At 42.0% G+C, this 24,083-nt stretch overlaps 3 long non-coding RNA genes across 7 annotated transcripts; 2 read left to right on the top strand and 1 right to left on the bottom strand.

The window, feature by feature from the left end:
- The first annotated feature begins 3,494 nt into the window (after positions 1-3,494).
- On the top strand, positions 3,495-4,811 carry LOC124679493. The gene is made up of 3 exons (XR_006994998.1): positions 3,495-3,902; positions 4,262-4,320; positions 4,433-4,811. It is a non-coding gene; the product is annotated as an uncharacterized LOC124679493 (long non-coding RNA).
- Positions 4,812-5,075: 264 nt separating this feature from the next.
- Positions 5,076-6,812, top strand: LOC124679482. Of its 2 annotated transcripts, XR_006994995.1 has the most exons (3): positions 5,076-5,280; positions 5,478-5,523; positions 6,531-6,812. It is a non-coding gene; the product is annotated as an uncharacterized LOC124679482 (long non-coding RNA). The 2 variants fall into 2 exon arrangements; XR_006994993.1 differs by lacking the exon at positions 5,478-5,523.
- Positions 6,813-8,988: 2,176 nt separating this feature from the next.
- On the bottom strand, positions 8,989-12,869 carry LOC124648747. Of its 4 annotated transcripts, XR_006986458.1 has the most exons (6): positions 12,820-12,869; positions 11,796-11,873; positions 11,393-11,506; positions 10,281-10,443; positions 9,972-10,060; positions 8,989-9,884 (listed from the first exon to the last, which is right to left on the bottom strand). It is a non-coding gene; the product is annotated as an uncharacterized LOC124648747 (long non-coding RNA). The 4 variants fall into 4 exon arrangements; XR_006986466.1 differs by lacking the exon at positions 11,796-11,873 and having other exon boundaries at positions 12,820-12,855; XR_006986457.1 differs by lacking the exons at positions 11,796-11,873; positions 12,820-12,869 and having other exon boundaries at positions 8,989-9,887; positions 11,393-11,779.
- Positions 12,870-24,083: the final 11,214 nt, after the last annotated feature.

Here is a 24,083-nt window from a genome sequence, read left to right as displayed (position 1 = left end):
GATGCGAGGCTTTTGGTGTTTCTAGCAATGGAGTATGAGAGAGAGAGCTCAAGAACAGCTTGTAGTGTAGTGCCTAACCTGCTCGAGAGGTAGGAGAAGACCTATTTATAGTGTTCTTCGAAATATGGCCGTTGGTCACTTGCCACCTCATCTTTTCTCCCGACAAACCCGGTCAACCGGACCACTGACCGGATTGTCCGGTGCAGAGGCCAGTCGGACCGGGCCAGGGACCGGAGCCACTTTGCGTCGTCCAGGAGCTCCTCCGGTTGGCGCCCGGTTGACGCCCGGTTAGCGACCGGTTGACCGGGCCGCACGCCGGACCAGCCGGTTGGTAGGCCGGCTGACCGGTCGGCAACCGGATCTGTTAGGTCCTCGTTTGGAGCCCGGTTGGCGACCGGTCGACCGAGCCGCACGCCGGACTGGCCGGTTGGGGGGCCGGTTGACCGGGCGGCAAACCGGATTTCTGTTGTAGACCCCTTTTCGATTGTTGTTGAAGTGGGGGGTCTCCTTTAGCCTTCTTGTTCCTTTGATACACCATTTATGCCTCTTTGCCTAATACCTGAGATTATCCTTATAAACATATTAGGCCAAATACTCTAGCACGGTGTCATTGTTACCAAAATAATGGATAAGGGTAAAATACCCTTATAGTAGTTGAGGACGGCGTAGTCGTTGGAGGACCACGTCGGATCGGCGGGGTTGGCGGCGGTGGTGCCGTCGACGTGGCCGATGAGACCGGCACGACCGATGGAGGCTTTCATATAGATGGTCCACTTGGTGTAGTTGGCGTCGTCGAGGGAGAGGACGACGGGCGCATTGCTGCGCGTCACACCACCGGCGGGAAGGGAGCCGGCAGGGAGGGAGATGAGGGCACCCGAGGTGGCGTCGAGGTGACCAGGGGAGCTCATCGTGGCAGCGGAACGGAGCGGCAGCGGCAGCTTTTTAGCGTTTAGGATCGAAACGTATCTGATACCATGTAGAAGGGTTTTGGGGGAAGCCTCTCACGTGTAATACGTGGGGTTCCTGTTATATGGGCCAAAGGCCAAGAGTTAGGGTACAATTACAATTAGAGTACAAGATAAATACAACTAATCTATACATGCTAACAGGAACTACCACTCTTTAGCACCTTAGATTATAAGGAGTTTAGGATAAGAGGCTAAATAAGGAGTTAAGTTTTCAGGGATCGGCAAGAGCTGCGCTAGAAGGAGCACTGCTGTCATGGGCAGAGGGATATCAATACATGGGTATGCAAATGTACATCCATTATTTCTGGCAAAAGCTTGCTTATCTGCATCTAAGTCATATGTAGAGAAAATTATATTAAATAAAATAGGAGAAATATGAGTAAAACAGTGACTTTTAGTCGCTCTGCCCACTCATTGTTCATACGCTGGCTTCGCCGCTCAGTGCTGTGATGAAGCATGCCTTGGTTATAGGAGTACCTCGCTACCGAAACACTTTAGTTGTTGACCACCTTTGTAAACCGCGTAGAAAGGCGATGGCTAGTAAATCCATTAGCCAGTCTTTGTCGAATCATTTTCAGGCGTGAGCTAGATAGCTCAGTTGAGTTCAGTCAAATGCCATGGATGAGAGAAGAGTTTCGTACAGGATTTGCTTCTTCCTCCCTGGCCCCTTGCCCTTGGTGAGGTCGCTTCACGGGTCACTGGTGCCCATGTCGTTATTCCCTGGAATTCCAGCGCTTCCCTCCATCCTGCCTTGGAAGCGTTGGCGACGAGCATACCGGCACTTGCAAATCACGTGGCAATCCAGTTTGAAGTTTCTTTGATTCAAAGCACCTCAAGCTGAATCTAAAGGTATATATGATGCCCCCCATAGGGGAACTCACAGCCATTTGAGCCTCGCGTCCGTTGGATCTTACCAGATGGTAAATCTTGACCGTCATTTTTTTTCACTTCACCATATAAAAACGAGCTCCCACCAGAAAACCCTAGCCGCCATCCACTCCTGCCCCCTCACGCTCGCGGGCATGGATCCTCTGCAGTAGTAGTTACTACTGTACCCGTACAGTACCAGTGAAAATCAACCGTTAAATTCAATCCAACGAGCCTCTCTTTGCACACAGAATTAGAAACAAAACTTCCCTATATTTAAGGAGACACGGAGAGGGAAAATCATCTTGGCGCCAAATTTGAGGGCTGATTTTTACTGGTACGGTACGGGTACAGTAGTAACTACTACTGCAGAGGATCCACGCCCCACGCTCGCGCCCGTGCCCGCCCCCAATCTGCTGCCATCTCGTCTCTCCCCAATCCCCGCCCCACCTCTCCCCCAATCCCCTCCTCCTCCGCCGGTCTTCTCCATGACTGAGAGGCAAAGGGAACCAGCGCCACCAAGGAGCCGAGAGGAAGAGGTGAGCCTAGGAGGGAGAAGGAGTGGTGACTGCTGCGAGGAGAAGCTCGTGCACCAGCCGCCGGAGGTGGCCTGGCGGACGGCAATGGCGATGGCGAGGAGGATCATGTGCTCCAGCCGCCAGAGGTGGGCTGGTCACACCACCAGCATTAGGTTCCTCTCTTTCTCCTCTCCCCCTTACATGGATCCCCTTTATCCTGGAACCCTCCATGGCGTTTCGCCGTCGCCGACGAGACCTTCAATGTTGTTCAACAGGAGGAGCCTCTCCCCGTCGATCTCGCATCGCCTCAGCACTCTTTTCGGCACCTTCATCCTCATGTTGAGGAGGCAGAGCCTAAACTTGATCCCTGCAGCTTTGCTTGGTTGTCTTGCTATTGCCAAGAAAATTTTACGATTTCAATGATGTTTGCTTCAATGGGAGCACTTAACTATGAATTTAGATGTTGGATTTACTAAACTTTCCAGATGTATTAGCTTATAATTAGGTCTGGTACGGATATACTAATTTAGCAAATTGTTTGGCCTTAAATTTTAATACGATGGTGGGTGTATGCAGGGATTGTTGTATGTATGTGATATAGATCTGGAAATCCAGGTGCTGAATCTCCTAATGGTGTTAAGTTGGTGTGGTGCATGCTGCATTTTCACCATTAGGCGATCCTCCAAGAAGTCGTAATCATATGCCGCGGCCACTATTTCAGGAATCCAGCAATATGGACCATATTTCTATGGTCAACATTGCTTCTAGAAATATGAAAATCCAGCAATATGTCTCTTGGTCATGCACTGCTTCCAGGATGAGTTTACTTTAAACTAAGCATCCAATGGCTGTGCTTGATAATTAAAAACTACCAGCTGATTGAATTAGTTACATCGAACAGATTTAGTGCTATAACTGTTGCTGTATGATTCGAGTTTTTTAGGTAGTCAACTCACATCTCAGTTTTTGCAGGGTGCTAGCTGCTATGATCCCATTTGGTTTTCGGAGGTTGCGGGTGACACGCGACGGCATTGTGATCTCCTTACATTGGTTTCTTTCATACCTATGTATCATGGATCCTATTCCAATTTTATTTCTATATTTTGAGGTAAATTTTATCAAAAAATGATCCAATTAAGCTTATGCATGAGGAGCAGCTCTGCTTAGTAATATAATACTTACCTTTTTACACTGAACCATTTTTCGTGTACCCGTGTTTCATTTTGCTTTGCCCAGTCTTAACCTGGAAATCAGAATTTAGGCTTTAGATTATCATGATGACTAATTATTAGACTGTAGTGAGGCATCAATATTATCCTCTGGCTGTTCTAAATTCATACGATAGTAAACATAGTTCTACTAAAAATGACAGAACATTATGCTTTGTGTGGCCTATTTATTATTGGGCAACATTTGTACTTGAAGTTGCAGATGTTGGCAGTAGGTCATTACGTATTCTCCACTTGCCTACATATCTCTTAATTTAGTTCTTTGATCATTTCAGATGATCGTTCAGAAGGCTGATAAGTCTGATGTCCAGAAATTGATAGTAAGAATCTTATTCATCACTCCTTTGTTGTGATGATAGATGTTTAATTGTCTTCCGTTGCTTTCTTGGGTTCAATTCTGCTCTCAGCTGCATCCGTAGATGAACACTTTCTTTTGAACATTCCTACATATCTTGTATTTTCATGAGTTTTCATGACAATTGTTATGCCTGGGTGCTTAGCATGTTTTGTCTTTCTTAGGCTACTACTAAATGTGTTTTCCTGAGGTTAGTTTACATGTGTTTCAAATATTGCAAGCCTACAACTCTAATTATTTGTGCATGGATATCTTTCAGCATCTCTTGCAATTAGAGCACCAAACTCTCATGTACCTGATGTATATGTACATGTCTTTACTTAGATGTCCAAGGAGAAGCCTGACTTTTATTTTGTGCTGTTGGTGGTTTGTTCAAAAGGAAGGTATGATATCTAGATATCTGCAAAGTACTTATGTGTTCAATATTGACTCTGAAATATATATGCATCACTTTTCTTTGTGATTGATTTATGTAAAAAACGGTATGATATCTAGGTAACTGCAACACATTTCTTTGTGGTCGAGATTGGTTCCCATGATTCTCTTGCTGGTTTGAAGCCGAGCCGATTCAGCCGGCCATGACCAAGGCGTGCCTCTCTTCCCACCCTGCTAGCTGATTTCTGTAGAAAAATTTGGTATGGTTCATGTCCACTAATTTTACCCTTTGTCATTCTGGTTCAGGTGTATTTGGTGGAAGAATTTCTTATTGGTTGGTATCTAATGTTTTTTTGGGTTCAGGTGCTCCTTTGTGTCGGCTAATGATTTTACCAATTACATGCTACAGACACTTACATGCTCAAAACTCACAAGAATACATTTAATAATCTTCACAAACTGATGTTCTGTTTGGCGATATGTTCACATAAGAGTTGAATTGTATTTTTTTATATTTGCAGACTTTAAGTTTCTGCAACATTTAGAAGTGTGCATGCTATCTAATATGTGGTTTTCATGTTTCGGGATAAATTGTGGCTCTATAGAGAAAGGTTATTTTCTATTCGCTGGTCAGGAATAAGCTATCATGTTCAAAGGCTTAGTCGGGAATGGATTACTTTTATATTAACTGCAGTGCACAATAAAACCTCTTTTCGTTGGAATTATTAATTTAGATTAAGGTGTGCCCTTTCATGAAACAACCAGCATTACCTGGCAGGGGTATTAACTCGGTATTAACTCACGCATATGCATCTATTTGAGCTAATTGTACTTTTTTTGTTCTAATGCACTTTGTTTTATATTTCTTGTTTGTAGTGTCCTATATTTACATGTTGCAAGGTGGAGAAGTTCACCCCTATATATTGGATGTAATGAGATTGCCGCTCCAATCAAAGGAACCATCATAGGTGCATTCTCAGATAATATTATTTTTGAAATAATGTTCTACTTATTTATTATGGTTATGTATATAGTAGATGCATCATTAGTATTGTTTGAAGTATCTGCATTCAGGTTTTGTATTTTGGTTCGAAAATGTGTTGCCGAGCTCAGGATAAGAAGTATTTGTATTCAAGTTTGATAACTTTTTTACATGTAAATGCAGGTGTTGTGGCTATTTGAGTTTGGGCAGTTTGGGTGGACGGAACAGTGTAAATGCATGTAACTGTATCTATCTGAGTTTTAGTATGTAGTCCCGCTGACAGGCAGCGTTGCTTCTGTAATGCCCCTTCCTATTTGTAACTGTTAGGGCTACCTTTTTAAAATTATTTTATTATCATCTACCGCATGCAAAGAGCGACTGAAAACATTGAGTGCCACAAACTGACATCTTGAAGTCACTCATTTCAGGTGAGGACATGCAATCTATGCTTTTCTTGCCATTATGTTGTGTTTTATTTGGTTTCTCTAAATGTATACTACTTGGGTTTTGAGCCTAAATATGTATACTACTTGTTCCAGCCTAATTCCAATTCTGCGTAGGAGTATTGTGTTATAGATTACGAGTTGGCCATCGGTGTTACTCTTGTGTCATTCGCATGCTTTGGACTACAAAGTTATCAATTCTTAGGAGGTCTGTTTATGTACTAAGGTAAAATAGTGTTGGCAGTTTTCCAGTAAAATATTGACTTAGTATTTTTGGTGATATTTTAAGAATAGATAAGATAAGGCTTCACTCGATCAATTCAAGTTATATATAGTTTCTGCTATTTGGCCCAGGGTCGCGATAATTGCTGCTACATTGTATCTTTCTATCACTAATGCATGGTAGGGTTTCTTAAGCTTGTACCATTACCTACTTAAATGTTATGTTGTCGTTGTGAGTGGTGCTTGCATCCACCATTGAGCTTTCTTAATAATCCAACCTCTGGTCTCTTATCTTTTTAGCCATTATATTCAGCTAATTATTTTGAGAGATAATAGCTATTATTTGGTCCTACTAAGCACCACATTATTTCTTTGGATGTCATCCACATGAATATATTGTGCTTCATTTTAATTATGCTATGGGTTTTCTTTTCGGTAATTCGTCCAAGCGAAACAAAGATTTATTCTTCTATTTCTGATTTCATCAAAATGTTTTCTAGAATCTTATATAATTATGTGCTCTGATTTTTGATAGACCGTACTCACAAAATTTCTTTTAATTTTTTTGCAGCTCGGAGAAACATGACATGATGCTATCTACTATCTAGCACTCCTTTTTATTTTGGCCACTCCGTCATCACTGTGCAGATCAGTTAATGGGTTAATGTGGAGAAGAACAAAAAGAATGATAGAAGTTAAGTCTAACCTTTAGTGAGACCAGTTTAGAAACATACTTGAGAACCCCTATATTTCTACAACATAATATAGCACCATTGTATTTATGAAATCTTAGCTGAATATGTGATCAGGTTGATGTTACGCTCATTTATGACCTATTCAATTTTCTATAAAATACATACATGTGTGCTAAATTTATTTGGCGAGGGACTTCTTGCCAAACTGCACAATTTGGCGAGTTCTTCTTATGTTTAAATGTATTGATTCTCACTGGTACTTCCAAATATTTTTTGAATTAACCATCTGAGGTGCTTATCCTTGGTGCTTGGAATATTTGGAAAGTGAGGAACAGGGCTTACTTCGATGGGGAAGCACCTAGCATGCGATCATGGCAAAGACAGCTCTCCCAAGACCTCAACACCCTCACATGCCGCGCCAAGGAGAGCCACCAGGGGATAATCAAAGACCTGTTAACCAAGATCTCCCTCTAAGTTAGAATCTTTCTTACCAGAACCCTTAGGGCATCCCAGTGCCTTAAAACCTGTATCCCCGATCAGGGGTGTGTTGTATATATGATGTAAAAGGCTTTTAGCCATTTTTTAATAAAATGAAGTAGTAGGAGCCTCTCCTGCTGATAAAGTTTCAAAAAAAATGAGGTCTTGCTATTTGACATGTTTCTTAAAACCGATGACCATGGTGTGACACCTTCAAGGAAAGTACTCTGATTTAGGATTTCAGTAATACCTTTGTTGCACACTCCCGCAGAAAAAGTCCCACGAAGTTGAGTATCTGTATTCGGTGTGACACCTTCTAGGAAAGTACACTGATTTAGGGTTAGAATCATGTATAATTATATTTTAAATTTTAATGGACAAATGTGACATACCATACCTCAGCAACAAACTTTATACCTTGGCAGCTAGCCATTGCACCACTGACCAACTCCATTGTTCTGATTTGACCCTTAGTCTGATGAAGCATGTCATAGTCACCTTGTTTTTTTTAGGAAGAAAGAACTTCATCTGTAATTTTGAAAGTTTTATGGACAAGAAAGGCATCAGATCCTCATGTATCATCCAACAAACATAGATTGAACATATAAGAGATATATACATGACTTCAATGCATTATGTGTGGGCAAACGGGTATGCAAGGATGCGACCCCAACCTACCAGTGAAATTCAGGGCCCGAACAAATTTTCTTTTATGTGTACAACATCGTTTCTGATCTAGAACATATATAATCTTACATGGTGCTTCTACTGGTTTTCCTATTAAATCCTATTAATCTCACTAGCATGCTTCTAATTTGATGAGACCCAATAACGTTAGGAGAAAGTTTCAACTGGCACTGCATTTCCTAACTACCCTTTAGAATGATGTGTTCATGCCATGCTAGGCGAATCCTACAAGTTTGTGCAACAAAAGAAGACATGCGGAAGTACAGACTTAATAAACAAATAAAAGAGTGGAGATTATCAGAAAGCCAATATGTTTCTGGAACTAGCAAAAGATTAAACAACAATTTAGAAACCAGTAAATTTGTTGTTCAGGTTGTGGGCTTTGAATATAAACCAGATTTCAGTTCTAAGACTCATGCAGAAGATAAGTTCCGTTACCCAATAAGGTGAGGAGGGCGTCGACGATCAACTCGGAAGGCCTGCGACACAGCCAACATGCCGGAGCAGGGTGTCCTCGCCGGCTTCCTTGGCGCCCTTTCCGATTTATCTGCATGTCTCGGGGAAGGAGGAGGCCGGCTCTGTGGAGCCCTCCGATGTGCGATGGCTGCGGACGCTGATCTGTTGGAGATGAGTCTCGCGCCTCCGCGTTCGTCGACGTTGGCGCCTACCGCTGTCAGCCACGAGCATGCCGAGCTTGGGCGCCCACATGGGCACTTCAGCAACCAGATTCAATGAGGACAAGCGGAGAAGAGCAGGGCCGTGCAAGTCTCGCGCTGGCGATGGGGACGAAGGGGAAGGGTGGCCTGATGTGGTCGGGAGAGGCAGCGGCGGGGAGAGAGCTGCCAAGTGCCAACTACTCAGGGAGCGGTGGGGAGGAGACTGGAGAGGTCCAGAGGCTTGTCCAATTTTTTTCCTTACTAGCAATGGATGGGCACGGCGGCACGCCGTGCCAACTGTGTTACGATTATAAAAACGCTCTTGAATTCATAGAAGTAGTGAGTTTTATGTTGTTCAAACAATATGCTTTAAGATAGTTGGTAACAAAACCCCGTAGTGCATGTATATGTGTGGTTTGTACAATTTATGTGAGGCAGAGGTGGAGTGTACATGCTTTTAATATGAGTGTAGACATTGTCAGTACAACATCAAATAATCCACAGTGAAGGAATATGTTCCCTTATGTTCCATCTAACATAATCATGTTCCATCTAACATAAGTACACATGCTTGGCTAGCAGAAACTTAATAGTTGGAAGTCCAAAGAAACGAAGTATAATAAAGAATATAGTAGCACAACAAAGGTAATTTAATTATTTGCCTGATGGGCACTTAATACTACAGTATAATAGAAGTGTTTATTCCTAGAGACCGAACGTAGGTTAGCAGGTCTTCACTTGTAGTACCTGTGGAAGTTTGGCTAACTTTTCCTGCGAATAATTGTTTCTGTGCATTGACCGGACCATGTGAAGCATGGTTACTTGTTGAAGCTGTTGTTGTATCACTTGTGGTTGTGACAGATTGTGCTTGAAGCTCTGGAATGTCTTACCATCGTATCCTACATCATGCATCCATTCTTCATATGCTTTCTTTACCAATGTCTCAGCACAAACCTGCATTCACGTTCAGCAAGATCATTGTATTCAATAGAACATTAGTGTTTAGGCATGGTGCATGATTTGAGTGAAAAGCCAATGTATGATATTTGGGCATATAGATTTCAGAATCAAGACTTTACAATAGCAGTAGCAGTAGCACAAATAATCTGGAATATATAGCACCCAAAATATCAGTAGATAGTTTTCTTTAGTTATTGTTGACAACTTCACACTGGAAATTCAAAATTTTAAATTTTAAAAATATCTTGAAGTTAAATTTCCAAATTTTGTGTTGAAAATGAGAATGGTAATAATTTGTTGCGGACAACACTACTCACTATATTAGTAGAATATCAAAGAGCATCTAAACATGGATAATCTTCCAAGTAGCTCAGTCTTTGTCTTTGCTGCTTCATTCCTTCTCTGTCTTGGATTTTTCAGCTAAGCTGGCCCGTTTTTGGCTGACTTTTGCTGCTAAATGGAAAAGTAGACTAAAATTAGCATTATCTTGGCAACGGTGTTGCAGCTCTTCAAATTGTATGGAAGTCTGGTGTTTACCTATCGTCGGAAGAGCTCTTTGTTGATGTGCTTCTTGCTGGGTGTAGTAGCCAATGCTTTGGCCTACCTTTCTTTTCCCAGAGGTGGAGCTGGCTTGATTAAGTGAGCAGAATTGCAGATGATTAGATAGGCCAGGAATTGTATACTATTTAAGCTTTTCCTCTGAAAATTCGAAGTAATAAGTAGCCTATGTTCTTTGTGTACTACCTAAGGTAATATCCAGTGAAAAAGACAGTGAAAGACAGGCAGTGTAAGCTCATTGTATACAAACATGGGAATGTTTTGAGGCTCCGGGACAATTTCATTCACCTTTGTGCGCTGAGTAAATTTGAATCTATATTGTTGATCCGCTGTCCTGTATTTCTTGCGTGCATCTGCAAAGATGAAGCTCTCTATGGTATATAACTTCTTTTAGAGGGTCCTTGAACTGATCTATACGGTTGCCTGGTATGTGTCCTTCCATTATGTTTCCCTATGATGAAGAAGAAAATTGTAGTATTAGCTGCGTGAAAATAAAAAAAGGCTTTTCTGAACATTCATGTACATTATGCACTCTGATAAATAATATAGTAGCTAGTACAAAGTGTATGCAAACTGTAATCCAAGAGATTATGTATATTCATGAATTAGTATGTGAGAATTATTCCTAAGTAGGATTGCTAGGTAAAATAAATCATACGTAGACACGTAGTACATTTTAGAAACATGAGCTTGAAGGTGGTGGCATGACAAATACTTTCGATATGAAGGGACAATTTCAGTTACTGGGGCATCTATTTATTTTTGTCTACAAAGGGAATACTCCAGAACATATAAAAACTATTTCTTAGTGTGATCATCCATTGCAGCGCCAATAAGAAGTGCATGCAAAGTATAACTCAAAGGGTTAGGCATACATATGGATTAGAATGCATGAAAACTATTCCTTGGTAACTAAGATTGTGAGGTAAAATAAGTTGAGATACAGGGGCATGATAAATGTGTTTGTTCGGCAGGGAGTAGTTGAGATAGAGGGGCATCCATTGCTCCTTAATATGAAGTGTATGCAAATTATAGTTCTAAAAGGTGAGGCATATCTACAAATCAGTACATATGGAACTCGAGTTCGAATGAACTGTGCAAAATAGAACACATGAGCATAGGTGTACTGGCATGACAAATCATGGACAAAAAAGGAAAATTATCATCGAAGGTGCCCTGTGCAATCAACACAGCGCAATGTACTGATGTCTACGAATCAGTATATGAAACTCGAGTTCAAACGAACTGTGCAAAATAGAAAACATGAGAGTATGTGTACTGGCATGAAAAATCGTGGAACGGAAAAGGGAAAATATCATTGGAGGTTTCCTGTGCAATGCAAGACAGTGCAATGTACTGATGAATAGACAAATGAAGAGATGGAAATTTATGCAGCTCACCATTTTGAGTTTTTGTTTCCAATTACCAACTGATAGTTCGAACAGGGAGACGTTTCTGTGTGAGAGAGAGACCTCCGCTCACCGATAAACCTTTTAAAATTGCTTAGCCAATACCTTCAACTTTTTTGCTTAGCCAATACCTTTTGATGTAGCTAGCAATTGACATCCATAGAAGCAACAGGCAATAGACAAATTCTGTTGAGTATCTGTAACGAAATAGAAAAACTGTAAGATTAATTCATAATTTAATAGTACTGAACTATTTGCTATCTCGAATGCCTTAAGTTGATTATCTGAGCGAAAAGAAGGAACACATCTTGATACATAAACGGGTTACTTTAATTCCTCAAGCAATTAATTAAATTTGACTATGCACACTTGGTTGAATTGTTACAGTATCTACCTCTAACAGAAAGTTGTGTACATTTCGAAGTTTTCCATTTTGAAAAATACTTGATGTGCATGCCAGCACAGTAGGACCCTGAAAAATCAAAAAGAAAGTACTCATGCATCTTTTTGAATCCATCAAATGGGTTATGTGCCAGCAAAGTTGCAGCAATTAGATCTGAAGGAAAAACATGAAGGACTCTATTACGAAAGGAACTAATAGATGAAGAATCAGAAAAAAAAAATGGCTACCTCAAGTCTAAATCTGGAGGAACTGCATGTGTTTAGTCATGCCAGTCAGGATTTAGATCAGTAGATGCACGTGTTAACTCAGTCAAGCAAGTATTCAGTTTAGGATGCATGTATTCACTTAAGCCAATAGGAACTCTCAAGTTTAGGATGCAAAGAGATTTACCAGATTTAGCTACATGGCTTCATACCAGTGAGCGCATTCAATCATCTATACACATACTCTGAATTGGCAGAATAATCAAGAGCTCATCTGCAGGAGATATATATTTTTTAACCTGTGCAGGAGATATATTGTAGTGGTAAAGCAATCATAGCATGCTAAATTATATAGAATACTCTAAATCATGAAAAAGTTAGTTCACATTTGCATTACTACATCCTGTTCTGTTCCAGTAAGGCTAATCAGGTTATTTGATATGGTAATCTTTGCATGACGTATACTGGATTGACAGGGAGCAGTAAATACACATAGCCTTTTCACATAGCTATTTCTGCAGCTCTTCCTAGTAATTACTTATTTGCAGATATTTCTGCACTATTGGTGTGAAGAATCAGATAGGGATCAGCTTGTGTCTTTATATTCTGTACTGACCAATCTGTTTGAGCAAATCACTGTATTTAGCAAGAAAAAAAGTAATAGCAATGCATTTGTACATGCGACTAAGGCTGGACTGAGATGTAGATGAAAAATGTACAACTGAAAATCACCAACGAATGGTGAAGTGAGCAGATTCCAGGATGTGTCGAAGAAAAAGGGAAATAAATGCAGGGATGTGAGGTATACGTACCAAAAGAATAGTTGAGTTAGCAGTAAAGCAACACCCGATTCGGAAGTAGGTGGACGCTAGCATATCCTGTCGAACTACATGGCCGAGTTGGCGGCGTGCTGCAGTGGGCGCGCCGCCGCGAATAGCTGCTGCGGCGAGATCATGAAGAAGTCGCTGCTCCGGCCAGATGGTCAGCCAACGCCGCCAGCACCACCGGCCTCCCGTGGCTCCTTGGCGCGGGGTACAGTGGCGCTGCTCCGGACATGTGCGGGCGCGCTCTGTCCGCTTCCACGTTCGCCTCCAAGACATGCGTACAGGGGCTAGGTGTAGTACAGTGGCGCTCGCCCCGGACCTCGTTGCTGCGTCGCCGACGGCAGCGTCGGGAGCCGTTGCGGAGAGTACCGGAGCAGGGGACCATGCCCAGATCGAACTCCACATCGCAAGATCCTCCATCCCGCCGCCAGACGCGTCGATGGAAGCAAACCCCGTCCCCCAAAATTCCTGTCAATTGCAGGGGCGTGGCACGCAACGGCGGTGCTCACCTCGGACGCACGCCGGCTTCACATCCTCGCTGCTCCCTGCTCGTTGTCCCGTCTCCATGCCGACGACCGCCGGTCCGCGCCGCGCAACGCTTTCTGGGAGAGGTTGAGCGAGCGACGGAGGGAGGCAATGATGCTGCAGAGGCTTCAATTGGAGAGATCCAGCCTCACCACCCAGCACCCTCCTGAGGTCACAAGAGACCCGTCCCAGCGTAGCTCGACCTGCCGCCGTCGACCCCTCACCAGAGCGGACCGACGACTTTACCGTACAGATCTCCGGCGAAGGCCCGCACCGCTGCCTTGCACGTCTGGTTCAGGGCGTGTCCCCCCTCCCGCAAACGGCGGCAGCCCGCCATCATCTGTGAGCAGCGGCGGCGGCGGCGGAACTGCCGTACGACTCTCGGAAAGCCGTGACCGGCATCCTCTCCGGGGTTCTTGGATCCGGAGCACACCTGCACGCCCGGACTCGGCCCGCACGGCTGCCGGACATCGTCCGTCGCGGCGGATGCGGTCACCATGCCCACCGTAATGAACCCTAGCCTCTAGCACGTAGGGGCGCGGCCGAGCAGTGCGGTGGTGCGGAAACAGAAAAGGAGGAGGCAGTGGCGCCGGACATGGCCAGGGACGAGGAGGAGGGCAGCAGCCCTGGGGCAAAGATGGAGTTCAAGGCGGTGGAGATAAATGGGGAGAGAGGGAGTGCGGGGAGAAAATCGAGGGGTGGTCAAAGCGGTTCTAAAAAAAACAGCGGTAGGAGACATTCCGGATCCACGGTAACAGAACGAAAAAGGCTAGGCACACACGGACCGAACGCGCCAAATCGCGAAGTAGACAGAGGCAAACTCAAAAAGAAAAGCAAGATGTCCCCATACGTGTACACGAAATTAACCGGATGTACCAAAACACACATGTCAGCAAACGGCGTAATCACCAAAGTAAATCAAAATTCTGAGAAAAATCGGATCTGTTAAGGTTTAATATAGTAGATATTCTTTTGTGAGCTGGGTCATGTCCGATTCGGGTGTGTATAGGAAACTTGGCGAATTGCTTGGTTACTAACGATGCAACACACACGCTCTAACTGCGATTTAGTCAGCACCCAGCAGGTCCTTGTAATGGGATGCAACGTGTTCCTTTCAAGAGAATAAACTTGTTTACAAAAGTCTGCCCTGTAACTTGATCATCCTTGAAACAAAAAAGAAGGAAAAACATATTAAACTAAATATGATATATTTTTTTAGCTCAACTGAAATAGTGTTGATTCTCACTGTGTATATCACCACATTTATCAATATCTATCAAGAGGTTCTAGCCATGGTCTTGTGTTGCAAAAAATGAAACGGGTAGTTGTTCATTCTTCATTTTTTGATTTCTTACCATTTATTTCTATTGTTGTTTAATATAGTGCCAACTATTTATAGATGTTAGGGGTTACAAAATGTTCACAAGTGCGAAAGTCGGGAACCGCGCTTGAAGGTGGACCTCTAAATCTGTTTGCTAATCCATTAGTGATTTTTGTGTTTTATTCTAAATTTATTCTACCAACTTTCTTTTGTAAAACCTAAAAATCATATTATCATCTATCCACCTAGATTTTATCTTTATTATACAAACTGTAAATATGTGCGAAATTCACGGCATCGTGCGCCAAGGCGCACATCTAAATCTAGTCTGAAGGTGTATATCATGCCCCCCCACGGGGCATTTTCAGGCCATCCACCGCGACATCAGTTTTCTAACCGTCGGATAGATTTTACGGCGCATCTTAGCCATCCATTTTTTTATCCTATCGTATAAAAGAGCGTGGTGAAAACCCTAGCCGCCGCCCGCACTCCCCCAATCCCCGCACGCTAGCTTCGCCTCCTCCTCTTCGTCTCCGCTCGCGCGCCCCTGTCTCTTCGTCCCAGCCCGCGCGCCGCCTCCCCTTCCTCCTCCCTCTGCCACGATCCTTCGCGCGGCCGGCCGGCTGGAGCGGCGAACCATCGACAGGAGCGGCCTCTCCCACGATGTGCGGCTGTCCCTCGCCGTCGATTTGCCGGCCGTGTGAGCCGCTGCCCATCCACGGAGGAGGGAGGTGGTCTCCAAGGCCGCTCGCTCCAAGGGAGCTTCGGCGCCCCTGCCGTGAGCGCCATATGGGACGCGGCCACGGCCTGAAGCACCTCACCCTTCTGCTGCTCTTCCTCGTCGCAGTGCTTGATGACCCACAAGTATAGGGGGTGTATCGTAGTATCTTCGATAAGTAAGAATGTCGATCCCAACGAGGAGCAGAAGGTGTTGACAAGCAGTTTCGATGAAGGGTTCACTGTAAATGCTCACGGACAAGTATTCGGGGGTTTTGATGTAACGGATGAATAAAGTACGAGTAAGTAAAATGCGAGAGAAATAATTGCAGCGAGTGGCCCAATCCTTTTTAGCACAAAGGACAAGCCGGTTTGTTTACTTATAATGACCAAACGTTCTCGAGGACACATGGGATTTTAGTCTAGTGCTTTCGCTACATACGGTTGATTAATCTTCATTGTTTTGATAAGTGTTGTGTGGGTGAACCTGTGCTAATGTACCGCCCTTCCTAGGACTAATACATACTTGTGATTATACCCCTTGCAAGCATCCGCAACTACAAGAAAGTAATTAAGATAAATCTAACCACGGCCTTAAACTCGAGATCCCGCGATCCCTCCTGCATCGATATACCAAGGGGGTTTAGGTTTCTGTCACTCCGGCAACCCCGCAATTGGCAAACGAGTACAAGATGCATTCCCCTAGGTCCATAAATGGTGAAGTGTCGTGTAGTCGACGTTCACACGACACCACTAGAAGAATAACACCACAACTTAAATATCATAACATTGAATATTACTCAACCATAGTTCACTACTAACAATTAGACTTCACCCATGTCCTCAAGAACTAAACGAACTACTCACGAGACATCATATGGAACATGATCAGAGGTGATATGATGATGAATAACAATCTGAACATAGACCTTGGTTCAATGGTTTCACTCAATAGCATAAACAACAAGTAGAAATCGAGTATCGGGAGAGTTTCCCCTATCAAACAATCAAGATCAAACCCAAATTGCTACAGCGGTGACGATGTCCAGCGGTGGAGATGGCGGTGATGATGGTGGAGATGATGATGATGGTGATGGAGATGATGTCCAGCTCGATGGCGGTGACGATGGCGTCGATTTCCCCCTCCGGGAGGGAATTTCCCCGGCGGATTCCTGCCCGCCGGAGAGCTCTTTTCTCTCTGGTGTTCTCCGCCCCGCGAGGCGGGCTGTAACCCTTCGTGAGGATTCCTCTGTGGCTTAGGTCTTCGGGACGAAGGGTTTCGCGAAGAAAAGGAGGCGAAAGAGGCCGAGGGGGCCCCACACCACATGGTGGCGCGGCCAGGCCATGGGCCGCGCCACCCTATGGTGTGGGCCCACCCTGGGTCCACCTGGCTCCCCCTTCTGGCTTCCTCCGTCATCTGGAAAAATAGGATTTTTGGTAAAACTTCCTTCCACGAGTTGATCTTCCGAAATACTGCATCCTGACGGTGCTTTTTCCAGGAGAATCCTGGCTCCGGTGCTCGATCCCCAAATAATCATGAAACATGCAAAATAGATGAAATAACATAAGTATTGTGTCCCAATATGAAATATATCAATGAATAACAGCAAATTATGATATAAAATAGTGATGCAAATTGGACGTATCAACTCCCCCAAGCTTAGACTTCGCTTGTCCCCAAGCGAAACTGAACTCTGTAAACAGGTCCACATGTTTATGGAGTGAAGAGTCGATAAATAGAATACGAACAAGAAGCATCATATTCATCCACACAGGATATTATAGTAAACAACTTCCTCATATAACTCAACTTGAAACAAGTATAAGGTAATCACAAATAAAGGTGCATAAGAAATTATAATTGGTGATGGCAAACTTTGTTCTTGGTCAGAGAACATTTAACAGATTATATTCATCTATTGAGCAGCACTCTCATATTAAGGCTTATGGTAAATTTGCATACTCAATCATATTAATCATTGATGACTTTCAAAGCTATATTCATTCAGGTAAAACTTGTACTAAACAAGAAAGAATAAAAACATGATGAAGCAAATCACAATATAATAGTTTGATCACAACAACTCAAATGCTTGCTTGAGATGGAGGGAAATAGGTTTACCGACTCAACATAAAGTAAAAGACAGGCCCTTCGCGAGAGGAAGCAGGGATTAAATCATGTGCTAGAGCTTTTTCAGTTTTGAAACCATATAAAGAGAATAAAAGTAAAGTTTTGAGAGGTGTTTGTTGTTGTCAACGATCGGTAGCGGGTACTCTAACCCCCTTGCCAAACAAACCTCCAAAGAGCGGCTCCCATGAAGGACGTTATTTCTACCAGCAAGGTAGATCATCCCTCTTCTCTTTTGTTTACACATGTACTTAAGTTTATTTTAAGGGTGACACTCCCCCCAACCTTTGCTTACACAAGCCATGGCTAACCGAATCCTCGGGTGCCTTCCAACAATCTCATACCATGGAGGAGTGTCTATTGCAAAATTAAGTTGCTTAACGATGAATCAGGGCAAAACATGTGAAGAGAATTATTAATGAAAGTTGATTAATTGGGGCTGGGAACCCCGTTGCCAGCTCTTATGCAAAATTATAGGATAAGTGGATGAAGCCACTAGTCCTTTAGTGGAGGCTGCCTAACAAGACTGAAAGATAAAACACCACATACTTCCTCATGAGCTATAAAACATTGACACAAATAAGAAGTAATAAGTTTTGAATTGTTTAAAGGTAGCACATGAAGTATTTACTTGGAATGGCAGAAATTACCATGCATTAGGTAGGTATGGTGGACACAAATGGCATAGGTTTGGGTTCGGATTTGGATGCACGAGAAGTATTCCCTCTCGGTACGGGTCTTTGGCTAGCAAGGTTGATTAGCAAGCATAAGAGTTGAGGGAAACAAACAAATATACATGTGATAGAAACAATCATGCATCTTACTTGTAAGCACAAACAGTTTTAACTTCTAGAATACTAAGCTAAGAACTGATAAGAAAGATAATAATATCTTCTACATGTATTTCCTCTATTCTTCTTAAACTCAAAGTGTTGTTGATATTGACCATTGCTAAGTTTGCCAAAACCAAATAGATTTACTTAATGCTCCCAAAGTGGTACCAATACTAAAATCAAGATCAATCATATAGTAGAAATTGCAAACTAAAATAAGGTGTGCAATATGTAAATGATAAGACTTCTCATTAATATTCCATAACGATAACTCACACCAAGGGATACATAGACAAACTAAAGGAGAGATACTTCCACACCGCAACCCATCTTATACGATAACTTCCCTACTCATGATATGACACTACTTGATAGTAAAAAGTAAAAGGTAATGATAATGTGATACCGCGGCACTCCCCAAGCTTGGAACAAACCAAGGGGATGCCAATACCGATGATGGATTACTCCTTTGGTGATGGTGGTGATGAATCCCTCATGCGCTTCTTACAGATCTCCTTCAGCTTCAGCTTCTCAGCTTGGCAAATCTGCACTAAGTCTCGAAGAGATTCATTGTTATCCGAAGTCGGTGATGGCGAACCTGTGACGGGCATCAAGTAATATCCCAACAATCTACGGAGTCGGTAATTCTCCTCCTGGAGTATCTCCACTTCTCTTCTTAGAGCCCGATATTGATCGCAAAACTCATCGGTAGTCCGTAGGACTTCTTCCAGCGCAGGGAAAGAGTCGAGGCCGAGAGCGGGGGTAAGGGTCCACTGCAAGTTATGAGAGAAAAGAACGACGAGTATCAACGGATCCCACCAAGACTTGCTTACTCCCCACGGCTTGTTGCTCTTGCTTTGACGACACCCTTTTCACTTCTTCCTTCGAAGGCCCTTTGCCCTTGTTGTCGGAGGCCATGGTGCTCCTAGATTGAAAACATATCCTGGCAGAAACATGCTCGAAACAAAACACGTCGAGAAAACGATATACGGACCTCCGGGGGTCGGGGGATTTTATAATAAAAAATTTCAGAACAAACGGAAAGTACCGGAGTCGAACCGGAGTCGGAAAGGGGCGACGAGGCGGCCGGACCATAGGTCGGCGCGGGCCCGAGCCGGGCGCGCCGGCCTATGGTGGCACGCCCTCGTGCGTCCTTTCCACTCCGTTTCGAACTCGTAATTTTTCATATTTTCCAAAAACAACAAAAATAATGTTCGGAAAGTAAATCGCGAACTTTTCATTACCGATCTTGTTACCTATTCAAAGTCGAGTTACGGCGGATTGTCAATTTGTCCTTTGATGAAAGCCTCAGGTGTTTCCACTCGAATAATATCAACATCAACATTATAAGAATCACGTGAAATATAATGCTTGAGTCTTTGTCCATTCACCACTTGCGTAGCATTGCCTTGGAGAGAGCTAATTTTAATTGCTCTACGAACGATACACCTCCTCAACAACATATGGTCCTTCCCATTTCGAGAGTAATTTCCCTGCAAAGAATGCGAGACGAGACCGATACAATAGGACTTTATCCCCAATATTAAACTCTCTTTTGATGATCCTTCTATCATGCCATTTTTTAACTTTTTCTTTAAAGAGTTTAGCATTTTCATAAGCTTCACTTCTCCATTCATCTAGAGAACTTAATTGTAGCAACCTCTTATCACCGGCAAGTTTAGGATCTTTATTTAATTCTCTAACAGCCAGATAAGCTTTGTGTTCTAGTTCTAAAGGTAAATGACAAGCTTTTCCGTAAACCATTTTATAAGGTGACATTCCCATGGGGTTTTTATAAGCAGTTCTATAAGCCCATAGTGCGTCTTTAAATTTACTAGCCCAATTCTTTCTAGATTTATTAACAATTTTTCCCAAAATAGATTTAATTTCTCTATTTGATAATTCTACTTGACCACTAGTTTGAGGGTGATAAGCGGAAGCAATTCTATGATTAATACCATACCTAGCAAGAGTTTTTCTAAAACCTCCATGAATAAAATGAGAACCTCCATCAGTCATAATATATCTAGGTACTCCAAATCTAGGAAAAATAATATCTAAAAGCATTTTTAAAGAGGTCTCACCATCGGCACTTTTTGTAGGTATGACCTCCACCCATTTAGTAACATAATCAACGGCAACAAGTATATGCGTGTTACCTTACGAAGAGGGAAAAGGTCCCATGAAGTCAAATCCCCAACAATCAAATGGTTCAATAACAAGAGTATAATTCATAGGCATTTCATTGCGTACTGGAGATATTACCAACCCTTTGACATTCATCACAAGATAAAATAAACTTCCTTGCATCTTTGAAGAGAGTTGGCCAATAAAAACCTGATTGTAGAACCTTTGCGCGGTTCTATCTCCGGCGTGATGTCCTCCATAAGCACTTTGCCATGACATTTACTCAATATCTCTTGTTGTTCATATTCGGGAACACACCTTCGCATAATACCATCCACTCCTTCTTTATATAAGTGTGGGTCATCCCGAAATAATGCCTCAAGTCATAAAAGAATTTCCTTCTCTGTTGAGCTGAAAAGGTTGGAGGCAAGTACTTGGAAACAATAAAGTTAGCATAATCAGCATACCAAGGATCTGTCTCGCGAGCTCACCTTTATTACAGCTAATTGTTCATTTGGAAAACTATCATTAACGAGGACGAGGATCATAAGCAATATTTTCCAATCTAGACAAATTATCAGCAACAGGATTATCGGCACCTTTCCTATCTACAATATGTAAATCAAATTCTTGCAAAAGAAGTACCCATCTAATAAGCCTTGGCTTAGCATCTTTGTTTGTCATAAGGTATCTAATTGCAGCATGATCGAGTATGAATCGTAACTTTTGAATCAACAATATAAGATCTAAATTTATCACAAGCAAAGACTACAGCTAACAATTCTTTTTCAGTAGTAGCATAATTTCTTTGAGCAGCATCAAGAGTCTTGCTAGCATAATGAATAACATTTAATTTTTATCTACTCGCTGTCCAAGAACAGCGCCTACAGCAAAATCACTAGCATCACACATAATTTCAAAATGTAAATTCCAATCAGGAGGTTCAACTATAGGAGCAGTTGTTAAGGCTTTCTTTAGGGTTTCAAAAGCTTCCTTACAATCATCATCAAAAACAAAAGGTACATCTTTTTGAAGAAGATTAGTAAGAGGTTTTGAAATCTTGGAGAAATCTTTAATAAATCTCCTATAAAATCCAGCATGTCCAAGAACACTACGAATACCTTTAACATCCCTTGGATAGGGCATCTTCTCAATAGCTTCAACTTTAGCTCTATCAACTTCAATACCTCTCTCAGAAATTTTATGTCCCAATACAATTCCTTCATTAACCATAAAGTGGCATTTCTCCCAATTAAGAACAAGGTTAGTTTCTTCACATCTCTGCAAAACTTTATCAAGGTTTCGCAAGCAACTATCAAAAGAATTCCCGTAGACAGAAAAATCATCCATGAATACCTCCACAATACTCTCACAAAAGCCATGAAAAATAGCAGACATGCATCTTTGAAAAGTAGCAGGAGCATTACATAAACCAAAAGGCATACGCCTATAAGCATAAGTTCCATAGGGACAAGTAAAAGTGGTTTTCTCTTGATCTTTAGCTTTAACAGCAATTTGTGAAAATCCAGAATAACCATCAAGAAAACAAAAATGAGTATTTTTAGATAACCTTTCTAGCATTTGATCAATAAATGGTAAAGGGTAATGATCTTTCTTAGTAACCTTATTAACTTTTCGATAATCAATGCACATTCTATACCCTACAACTACTCTTTGAGGTATGAGCTCATCATTATCATTAGGCACAACAATCATTCCTCCTTTCTTAGGAACACAATGCACAGGACTAACCCATCTACTATCAGCAATAGGATATATAATACCAGCTTCAAGAAGTCGTAATACCTCATTTATTACCACATCCTTCATCTTGGGAATTAGACGACGCTGAGGTTCAACAACAGGCTTCGCATCCTCTTCCATATTAATGGCATGTTGGCAAATAGAGGGAGAAATCCCCTTCAAGTCATCAAGAGTATAGCCAATAGCACCTCGGTGTTTCTTCAATATTTGCAATAATCTTTCTTCTTCAAACTCTGTAAGCTTAGAACTAATAATAACGGGATATATTTTCTTATCATCAATATGAGCATATTTAAGATTATCGAGGCAAAGGCTTTAAATCAAAAACAGGATCTTCCTTTGGTGGCGGTGTTGTACCCAAGTCTTCCACCGGTAAATCATGCTTGAGAATAGGTTGGCGAAGAAAAATCTCCTCAAGCTCATCTCTTTCTTTCCTAAAAACTTCACTCTCGCTATCCTCCAAATGTTGCTGCAAAGGATTATTAGGAACAAGAACAATAGATGCACACTGCTCCATTTTAAAATCATTACTAGGCAAATCAGCTTTATAAGGAATTTTAGTAAATTTAGAAAAGTTAAACTCATAAGATTCACCAGCGAATTTAGTCAAAATTTTCTCTTTCTTGCAATCTATAATAGCTCCACAAGTATTTAGAAAAGGTCTACCAAAAATGATAGGACAATAATCACTAGCAGCAGAACCAAGTACCAAAAAGTCAGCAGGATATTTAATCTTACCACATAGAACTTCCACATCTCGAACAATACCAATTGGAGAAATAGTTTCTCTATTATCCAGCTGAATAACCACATCAATATCTTCAAGTTCACAAGAATCAATTTCGTGCATAATCTCCGTGTAAAGCTCATAAGGTATAGCACTAACACTTGCACCAATATCACATAAACCATAATAGCAATGATCACCAATTCTAACGAGATAGCATAGGAACACTAGCTTGTTTGGGTTTATTAGGATGTGAAACAATATTAGATGCATCTTCACGGAAAATAATATGACCATCCTCCACATTTTCAGTCACAAGATCTTTAACAATTGCAACGAGCAGGTTCAACTTTTATTTGTTCTTCGGGTTCTCTAGGTTTCTTTTCACTTTTATGAACCGCACTATTTATAACGAGTACTCCCTCATTTTAGCGGGAAAAGGAGTTTTTTCAATATAAGCTTCGGGAATAACACGATCGGCAGTTTCAACTACAACACACTTATTAATAGATGAATCAATTTTATCTTTATACGGTTCATGATACTTATCAAAATTCTTCTTAGGCAATTCATAATGAGAGGCAAAAGCTTTATAAAGATTTGCAGCAACTTGAGAATCAAGACCATATGTAGCACTCATATTACGAAATGTATCGAGTATCCATAAAAGCTTCAATGCATTTATAATCATAAATTATACACGATTCTCTATCTTTGTCGTTCTCCCAACCTTCAGTATTTTCTTGGATCCGATCAAGAAGGTCCCTTTTAAACTCTTCTTTGTTGCGTGTAAATGATCCAGAACAAGAAGTATCCAGCAAGGTCTTGTCTTGAAAAGAAAGTCTTGCGTAGAAATTATCAATAATAACATTACCAGGAAGCTCATGAATGGGGCATTTGAGCATTAAAGACTTCAATCTCCCCCAAGCTTGGGCAATACTCTCTCCATCATGAGGCCAGAAGTTATATATGCGGTTCCGATCTTTGTGAATTTCACTTGGAGGATAAAATTTGGAATAGAATAAAGGCACAATGTCCTCCCAATCAAGAGAATCACCATTCTTCGAGCAATTTATACCAATGCGCCGCTTTACCGGACAGCGATATAGA

This window comes from Lolium rigidum, chromosome 1 (genome assembly GCF_022539505.1).
Source record: "Lolium rigidum isolate FL_2022 chromosome 1, APGP_CSIRO_Lrig_0.1, whole genome shotgun sequence".
NCBI classification, from domain to species: Eukaryota; Viridiplantae; Streptophyta; class Magnoliopsida; order Poales; family Poaceae; genus Lolium; species Lolium rigidum.
This window is presented reverse-complemented; position numbering and strand designations above follow the sequence as displayed.